The sequence below is a fragment of the Amblyomma maculatum genome, chromosome 3 (genome assembly GCF_055883805.1).
Source record: "Amblyomma maculatum isolate TAMU_Amacu chromosome 3, ASM5588380v1, whole genome shotgun sequence".
Lineage (NCBI taxonomy): Eukaryota > Metazoa > Arthropoda > Arachnida > Ixodida > Ixodidae > Amblyomma > Amblyomma maculatum.
Window position 1 is genome coordinate 108,000,748 of NC_139346.1, and position 10,084 is coordinate 108,010,831.

The 10,084-nt window shown below is 40.8% G+C and overlaps 1 long non-coding RNA gene across 1 annotated transcript; it reads left to right on the forward strand.

The window, feature by feature from the left end:
* Window positions 1-1,659: 1,659 nt before the first annotated feature.
* Window positions 1,660-9,418, forward strand: LOC146195515 (uncharacterized). The gene is made up of 3 exons (XR_014705582.1): window positions 1,660-1,944; window positions 3,818-3,966; window positions 8,812-9,418. It is a non-coding gene; the product is annotated as an uncharacterized LOC146195515 (long non-coding RNA).
* The last annotated feature ends 666 nt before the right edge of the window (window positions 9,419-10,084 follow it).

Below are 10,084 nucleotides of genomic sequence, written 5' to 3' on the forward strand. Positions count from 1 at the left end.
AGTTTGACCATTCCAACCGCGCTAGGCGGTGGCAAAGGAATAAAAAAAAAACTGTACAGGAATGAAAATAATGTGCGCTGTCGAGTCATTCGAAAAAACGAATGCAGCCTACAAACACTGTTTTAATGAGGCAGTTTTCCATGCCCTTTCCAGTTCTTTCATTCTACTAAAATGATTTGGAATACGTTGCTTGCTCATTGAACGTTATCGTCTTTTTGTGCAATCCGCGTTAAGGTGAAGGTGATTGCGAAAAACGTCTGTGTATTGCCTGATGCCACAGCGCTTCAGGACCTCGACGCGCACAAAATTGATTCTGAATCATTGATTGCTGTGTCTGTCACCGTCGATTTGCGAAGTCGAGACAAAACATGAGCGAAGAAATATTGTTACAGCTGGAGAATGATGAGGACGAAGTGGCGCTCTCGTTTGTGGAAGAAATTAAGAAAAAGAAGTGCGTCGAAAGGGCGGCCCTCGTAGCCTGGCTCCTTGGCTGTTCCTCAATGTATATATCTTTAATCCTCTTTTGTAAATATATTTCTCCCTGTTACAAAATTATATGCCAAAATTTACAAACCTTGAACAATTCACAAATGCCGTAGAATCTTCAGAACAGCGCGGTGCGCTATAATTGGACAAAGGCTTTATCGATGTGGCCATAATTACTTGCGCAACAAAATTATGCAAGGTGTTTTAATGGTTTTGAAAGCTGAGGTAGTGTAGAATAGGTGGAAAAAGTTTAAACAATGTTAAAACTGTTTTTGTTTTCCTAAAAATTTTCAATGTTCCCTGTTTTCTGTAAATTAGCGCGATCGTATCTCTGTATCCAAATGTCATAAAAATATGAGCTTTAGCTGTTTGCGGATAATTATGCTGAGAACATATTGTGGAATTATTGCTGCTCTACCATGAACCTTTTCTGAAATAAAGGCCTGCAAATTAGGAAAATTTTCGTTTCCTGGGCCGATGTTTAGAATTTTTATAAAAACATCTACTCATACCCGAAAAGCGAACATTAACTGCATACAAATAAAAACATGTATATATTTAGTCGGATAATTTTCAGCTAGCTAACTTGAACATAATTTCTATAATCTATAACCAAATTTGGCCAGAATAGAAGAGAAGCTCGGAACTCCGCCTCTTTGACATTATTAATCAGTCATCACGCAACAGTATATAATATTTTGAAGTAGATATAAAAGGTCGAACGACCATCCTTTGTTCGATCATAGGTGGCGAAAGGGAGGGGACGCGCGCATTTGTCGATGCACCAGCTGTATGGATTTACGCAAGAATGTGGATGGTAGATGGGGAGGCTTTCTATTTTTTTAGAAAATGTTTGTCCGTGGTTGGCTTGAAGAAACAATGCGTTTGCGAACACACAGAACAAAAGTATTTATTAGAACTCGACTCGAGCGGTGCGCGCTGGCGGCCGCTCATCGGCACGGTCCGAAGTCACGGCTGGCCGGTGCAAGCAGAAGAGGGCTGGGTAAAGGACGAATGGAATGTTGAGAGGGTCGTTGGTCTTTCGTTCCCACGCGCAGCCCTTGCGAACACAACACCGCGGCGGGAATCACGCGCTGGTTGAGCGGGTCGTTGTTCCCCCTCGCCTACGCGTCTACGTGCAAGGCACAACAGACAGCATCCCCAGCTGCGCTGCTGTGCGGCCTCCTCCCGAAGCGTTCATTTCAGAGCTTGTTGGAGACGCTACAAGACTTGTGACAGCTTCTTAAACCTTTCTTTAATTTCTTCCCTCATTAATTTTCTTTTTCATTGTGCTGTGCATAATTTTCTCTTGCGCCTATACATGTCCATGTGCTCCGGTTGGTGCTTGCTACATATCAGTGAATAGCTGAGCTGTGAAATGTCGCCGGAGTACGGATTACAGCAACGGCGGGATACCATCGGCATTATCAGACTCAGTGAACGCCGTCATCTTAGACCGTGAGTATATATCTTTGCAGCATGCCATTGCTTCATAATTGGTTCTATATAATCTCCTACCAGTCCCAAATGTTCTCTTTCCTTATTCTCCTCGAAACAACTGCGCGAAGCATGACTTCAAGAACTAAGCGAATTTTCGTCCGGGTTACATGCAAGCAAGTGCGTGGACTTATTTGCTGGCTGCGATATGAATAGCATTTGCGCCGAAAATAGAGGAGCCGTGCGTAACAGGTGTGTATGCCACCAACACGTGACAGAACACTGCAGGCAGCCATTTGCGCAGTTTTTTGACTGTGCAGCGCGCCGCAATCAATTAGTAACCAGATACTATGCGCCCGGCTTTGTACATATATTTTGGACAGCCTCTCTTCTGCGCGCAGGAAGCCATGTTCACACAGTTTTTGGATTTTGTCAAGAGTTAAGGGCAGTTTTTTGTTTTCAGATGTACAAACGAAGTTTTGAAAACTGTTCGTGCCGTCTGTGCAAGCGAATTTTACAGTGGGGCAGACATGTGCGTGATGCCGCTTGATGACTCGGCTATAATTAAGTCATAATGAATCTCCACTTTTATAATGGTTAATATCATATTGAGGAAGTGAAAGCCGTGAACAGCGCAAGTGAGCCCCTTTTCAAAATTTTCTTAATCGACGCCCCCCTTCTGAGCACGTGCCTTCAGGTGAGGGCGTTATCAGAAAGCGGCGACAATAGGAGAGCGATTTCGCAGACGCCCTTCGAGGGCGGGGGAAAATAACAATACAAGCAAAAAGGCACATCAGCCGTGTGTGCACTGCGTCCCTGTCACTGCAAAGTAAACAACGTGCACGCGGGACACAATGTACAAAACATTGACGGCCGGTATGAGGCAACCATATCGTCCGAAATATATTGCTCGCGAAGCGCTCGATGACGGCGCGCACTTTCAGGCGAAATGGGACAGGAAGTCAGGTCCGCCTGTTCGGCAATTACAGCTCTTTGTACCTCACGTGCCGTACCGTATGCATGAAGTGCACGCCATAGCCATCGTGCAAGAATGTTGAAACCGAAGCAGCGATCCACGTATTCTAATTCTATAGGAAATCATTTGGGAGTAGAAAAGAGCAACTTAATATGATGTGCATGGTTCTTTAATGAACGATATGTACAAATGGACGGTTGAATAGTTACAATAATGGAGTGTTCCGCTAGAATTGTTTACGGCCGTGACCGCAATAAACATTACTCATATTGCTCTTAGCTTTAAGCTCTGGCATTGATAAGCCTATCTAAAGAACCGACTGGCAGTGACAGGTTGTTTACAGCTGTTGATCAAAAGGTAGGCCATCATGCTATTATTGCAGGCATATTTGCTTCTTTTTGTACCTCTGTTTACTAAAACTTAATTTTGTTCCCCATTCCTAGGGACGCTGCACCTCTTACAACACTCACTGTTCAGTCGCTTTTATTCAAGTATACAAAAAGGAGGAAATGCGCATGCACTCATAGGATAGCCTGTCTTTCCGTTAACAGCTGCAAATAACACGCCACTGCTCCTCGGTACCTTGGAGGAAGTTTTCAATGGGGTTACCTGAGATGCCTAGCAATTGCTGTAATATTTATACCAATCACTGCAGTGAAACAGAAAGGTAACACTGCATCACTTTAACTGCTGCATGCACCTATAAACGAGCCTTAATTTATTGCCTATTCTTATAGACGCAGGACCTCTTACTATAGGCTTTGTTCAGTAAGCAACCGTCTTTCATTGCTTCAATTTCTATCTCTCCACCACTTTCTTGTTGCTCTGGGTGTGATCATTTGATTTCATTGTTCAAATCATATTGTTTTATCATGTGTGAATGATTTAGCCTGCACATACATGCTTTCATTTTTTTAGATGCGCATCGGGAGCGTTTTTTACGTAGAAGTGGATCGATTGAGTTGTATCACTGGTGCGAAAACCGACAACCCCCAGAAGATATGTGTCCTGTGGTTGGAAGGGCAATAAAGAAGAAGAAAATCAGCGGAAAAGCCTGCCTAAAAAAGGTAGCACTGCATCACTGTAACTGCTGCATGCACCTTTAAATATGCCTTATTTTTATTGCCTATTCTTATAGACGGTGGACCTCTTGCTATTGGCTTTTTGCAGAAAGCAACCGCCTTTCATTGCTTCAATTCCTATCTCTCTACCACTTTTTTGTTACTTGGAGTGTGATCCTTTGATTTTATTGTTCAAATCATATTATTAAATCGCCGGTGAATGATTTCACCTACACATACATGCTTTCATTTTTTTTAGGTGCGCATCGAGAGTGTTTTCTACGTATAAATGGATCGATTAAGTTGTATCACTGGTGCGAAAACCAACAGTTCGGTATACCCCCAGAAGATTTGTGTCTTGTGGGTGGCAGGGGTATAAAGAAGCGGATAATCAGTGGAAAAGCCTGCCTAAAAACTTACAAAGATGGTGCAAAAGCGAAATTCTGATCAGGGTTAGAGTCTGATTACTTCTGTTATCCCATTTCACTTGCTAGGTGATGTGACATATATGAAGCACCTTAGTATAATTTGTGGTATACTCACTGAAAATTGTGTAGACATTAACTTTTTTCTCGTTCAATTATTTTGAGTGACGCACGAATTAGAATAAAACGAAGTCATCCACACGTCTAATGCCCATAGACATTAGATGCGTGGATGAGCTCATTAATTGTGTTCCTATGTGAGCATGCAATAGTTTGTCGAATATATTAATATGTTAAAAGTTGATGTTTTCACTGTTAACGGGAGTAATACATATGCTCCATATCATAGCATTATTCGCCTGTAGTTTGTATCTGCTCTTTCCTAAATTGTATTCTACAAATTATACGTGTGTCATCTCGTACGTCTATTTAACTAGCGAACAATTTGCAATCGAATCCCTTTTGTAATGTTTCAGCTACAAATAATGTATGACAGTTGTGACAATATAGGTAGCTTTAGGTATAACGTATAGCGCGAAAATCTTTAATATATGCGATGATATTTTTATTCACCGCATTGGCTAAACCAGCCTGTTGAAGAGACGAAATGAAAACAAATATGGATGTCTTCGGACAGGAACAGTAATCGTGGTGCCATGACCATTTATTTAATTAAATTTTCATATGTCGTGGGCTAATGTCTCGATACAAAGGAATGACCCTTAGGTTTGCCAGATGCGGCGTAGTATTCTCGAAAAAAAAAACGCCTATCACTAAAGCTGGAAAACGCCGTTTTTGTCGTTTCAAAAAGTTGCACGTTTGGAGGCCAGCTGGTTGCGTAAAATTTTGTCATCCACTGTTTTTTACTCACCGCATTTGGGTAACGTTTACTTGTATAAGAAGTATTAAAAGTGTGTTTCATTGATGCAGTTGATTTAGTAAAAAATCGCAAACTTTGCTTCAAGAACAACGCGCTACAAAAATGTTAATGTTCAACCTTACATACTGGCGTGACGCATTGCGTTGTTTGCACTAAAATATTCTGTGTTTATTACGCAGGTCATATTGTTAATTTAAGGCAGAATTTGGAGCTCTAAGCTGCTATGTGTGTTCTCTGTAACGCCACCAAAAGTTATGCTGGAAAGCGATTTGCTTAAGATTGTAATTATAAAAACTACACATTGAAAAATCATCTTCAAAAATATAGTCTTGTTAGTGGTGGTCAAAGCTGACAAATGGAATAATATATTAATAACCTAGATTGAATACTATTGCACCTAGCAATAAAAAGAATGCAGGAAAGAGAAAAAGTTCAGCCTTCACTTGCGTTCTGCCATGAAATTGACAGAAATAGTGAATTAATACCATTTTAAGCTATATTAAGTATTTGTCCCAGAAGCAGAAAAACGGTGTTAAGCGCTGACAATGTTTTAAATTTTACTTAAGGTAAAATGTTACTAAATTAAGCAAATACTAAATTGAAGTTTTGATGCCTATTCCATAAGGGGGAGCGATATAAGCACATCTATAGAACAAAAACAAGCATTTTTATATTTCAAATATTACATTTTGCAGAATTCAATATATTTAGTGACTCAAATTAACAAAGTACTTTGCATTGTTTCCACAGATTTTGATAAAAATTGATGTTGCGGCCGTTTCTTCAATTCTAATCAGTTTTCCTTATTTTACCATTTTCTTACTTTTGTCCAATTTCAAAATAATATGCAGATACACACACAAATCTAGAGCTTCAAATTTTTTCAGAAATAATGAATGGAACCTAGATAATGTAGAAAAATAGTTTTTGTGCCAAGATATTATTGGATCTTGCAAGAATGCAGGCTGAGTTTGGCCATTTTCAGCACAAGCACTTGGTTTAATATTTAATGTTATATTTTTAAACAGTATAACGCAACACTTTTTAGTCCGTGATATTTTTGAGGTACTGAAGATTTTTGAGACGGATTTGAATGAAAATCGAAGATGATCTTTTTTTAATTGCAGCAAATTTGCCCTTTACTGCTGTTTTCGAATTCTGAGCAATTTTGATGCGTTGTGGAGAACACACCTAGTGGTCTGGAGCTCCAGATACTGCCTGGAATTAAAAACATGCGTCAGGAAGTGAAAACATATTTAGTGCAACCAACCTAATGCATCATATGCCAGTACATAAGGTTAAAAATGAATATTTTTGCAGCGTATCGCTCCTGAAGAAAAGTTTGCGATTTTTTAATAACACAACTGCAAAAACAAAATAGGTTTCTAATAGTGTTTGTAAATATAAAACATGCATATATTTAGTGAGTAAAAAAGAGCAGATGACAAAATCATGGTATCCAAACTTGCAACATTTTGAAATGGCAAAAACAGCGTTTTCTACCTCTAGAGATATACCATACAATTGTTTTTTTTTTCGAGGAAACTACGCGTATCTTGAAAAACTAAGGTTAATTCTTTTGTGTCTAGATACTTGCCCACCACATATAAGAATTTCATTGGAAACGAAAGATGGCCATGGGACCTCGATTATGTTTCTTATCTAAGGCACCCATAATACGCTGTGAGAAAGCCAATATCAAGGGCATTTTTTTAATATGCCATATTTCGAACGGTTGTGCCATCTAAGAAAATTAGAAAGCTAGGCACACCTTAGGTGTAGCCAGCCCTCACTTTCTGTTACAGCTGCATTTGCTAAGCTGAATTAATGCGTTGATTACTTTATTTTAGCCACGAATATAGCGCTATTACGTGTCTATTTTAAAGAAAGGCCGCAGTGACGCGATTCCTGTAGAATTTGTAAGTGAAATCTGTAAACCTTACAAATCTACCCATATATATGATCTCTTGCAGGTTTTACTCAAGCTACATTACACCTGCTGCGCCCCATAGCTTGAGCCAAGGGTTATAAATAAACCATTAGAAACAGACGATGGAAACCGGTGGTGCATTGCTGGCAGCCACTTAGGACAGCGCAGAAAATTTTTATTTTTTTACGTGGGGAAGTGAGGTTATTCGCTTCAAGTACTAAATATTCACTTTAGACAATAAATAGGACTTACAGAGTCGGTGAGCACGTTCGGAAACCCCTGTTTCAATATTTGCGGTTAGAAACATCATGTGTCCATTTTTTTCAACCTGCAGATAAATTCCGGGTTATGTAGATACCGAAACCGTTACCAGCCCATTCGCGCAGCTTAGTTGTGCTGCTCACAACATGATTTTGAGCGGACAAAACAACCTGCCGCTATGATGGCTAGCCCCATGCATGAGTAAGGGTGATATGCTGGCGATGGTTGCTTCGCGTCGGCCCTTTGGCGCACATGAAGGCTCGAGTTACAATGAGCGCGCCGAACTTTGCAATGCGGCTAATGACTACAAAGCGGTAAGGATATAAATGAGTTTAACAGATTTTTCAGCTGTAAAATACAAATACAGTCTTGTTGGACGATGTGCTGGCGCGGACGAAGAAACCATAGGCAACTTGTAGTTCTAACGCTACACAGGGCTGTCGAGCCAAGCCAAGTCCTCAATTGTATTGTCCGGGAATCAGATTTCTGTATTTTCGTGGTTTTCTATTGTATCTGGCGTTCAAAATGCAGACGTGAGGGTTCTTTATCACAAATATTCAAACGTGTGTTGTGCCGGTACTCTTCAAAGTAGCAACACCATTTATTGTGTAAGGCATTAATCTGAAATTTAGGTAAATAATGTCAATAAGGATTCCAAACAAAACCTTTTCTGTGGCGCTCAAGGTAGCTTCCAGCAATATATATCTGGTTTCCTTTGCCTGCCTCCGAAATGTTTTTTTTATGCCTTGGATCAAATTTGCTTGGACAAGCAGTATATGTGTAAAAATGATGCACCTGTGAGCTACCCGTTTAAGTGAGCTCCCATTTAAGTGAACTACCCACAAAACCAGTCAAAAGCGTATATCAGTTAACCAGCGGCCAGTGCAGCAGTCGTGGGCTTAGATCGCTTGTGTATATTATATCTAGCCATTTAAAAAAAAATGAAAATGGTCGCCGAACATTCTCTTGGTAACGATTATTAGTATAAACTGTTTGCACATCGCAGAAAGCGTAGGAGCGGCAAAAAACTAGCGCGCCAGTCATATGCGGAGACAGCCGATAATCAAGCACTAATTCCTAGTGTGGGATGAAACACTGGCTGTCTCAGCCGTATTGCTGTGGAGGCGATCAAAATGCAACAGGGCACATGCTATGCAATGTATGTGCGTCTTTCATCCTAATAAACCTAAGGCAGCTGAAACTAGTCTGGAACTCATCAGTATAGTGTTTCTAATTGACCATAAATTTCGGTACATGAATCCTGGAATTTTCTACATCTTCCTAAAATAATGCGCGCGATTTTATATGCCTCGTAATAGTGTTGTAAATTTTGTTTCCTCATTGTTTTTGTGCAGGTGCCATTTGCGAAAAAGTTGGGGTGGACGATTTGGAGGCACACGCATTTATTCGCAGGTGGCTGCCTGGTTCCTGTGACAGGGGGGGTGGAAGAAAAAGGCGTTATGCTGAAACCTCCCCTGGCGAACCAGGCATGCCACCTGTGAATGCAATTGCAGGGTCAGCCTCCTCACTACGCCTATGAATGTGCCCTCCAGCTCCCTGGTCCCTTCCACTTCCCGAGAGCCCGCCCTGCCCTGACCAACCCTGCCACTGCCCCGCTAACTGCTGCTCTGTGTGCCCTCAGCGCTGGCTAGTAACAACTGCCGTCTATAGTAACAATTGCAATAAATATTATCTTTTTGTGAACCATGCCCTTGTTTTGTGAATATCTACTGGTTGCTCATGAGCAACAATTTGAATTTATATGGCCACTCCTATTTGAAAGGCCAACATTGTCCCAGCAAGTTCGATGTGCTGTCACGAATATGGCTAGAATGAAAAAGGCTGCATTTTATGGCCTGCACAGGCAGTGCCACAAAATGTGTAATCTTGACATCATCAATGGCACATGAATGGAGTAGCCGGTGTACTCAAACCATTGGATTAATATTGGTATCGACAATATGCGGCATGAATGGAGTAGCCAGTGCACCTGCAATGGCTAACCATTGGTATGATATTGGCATTGACAATGGGCCATCAATGGAATAGCTGGTATTAAACAAATATTGGTAATACAATGATGGTATAATGCTGGACAGTATTGGCAAGAATCATGGTGCATGAATGGAAAGTCTAATATTGTGCCTACATTGGTGGCTCCAGCTTGGTTGAACACTGGACCAATCTTGGAACGAAAGATGGTCCAAGAATGGAGAATGTAGTAAAATGCCCAAATGCCAATATCAGTCCAATATTGATGCCATTCTTTTCCAGTGTTGAACCATTGTTGGACCAATGCTGGTGTGCTGCTTGGGATGCAACTCTAATATTCTTGAGTGACCAAATACGCGTGTTGTGAAGTTCATCAGCTGAGTTCTTGATTGTCGTGCTGGAATAACAAAACATTTGGTTATTACTCTGTTTTAGGCGAGGTCAGGCAAATACTAAGCTGATTGATGATTGATGAGCAAGCGAACTTGAATGCTCTGACTTTCGACAATAAAAAGAGACGGCAGATGCGAAGAATATGACCGTCGTAAAATTGAGGTTGGTGATATATTTTCAGTGTCCAGGGAATAAGAGATAGTCCAATTTCTCTGCTCGGGGTATGTTATCCACAGTGAGTTG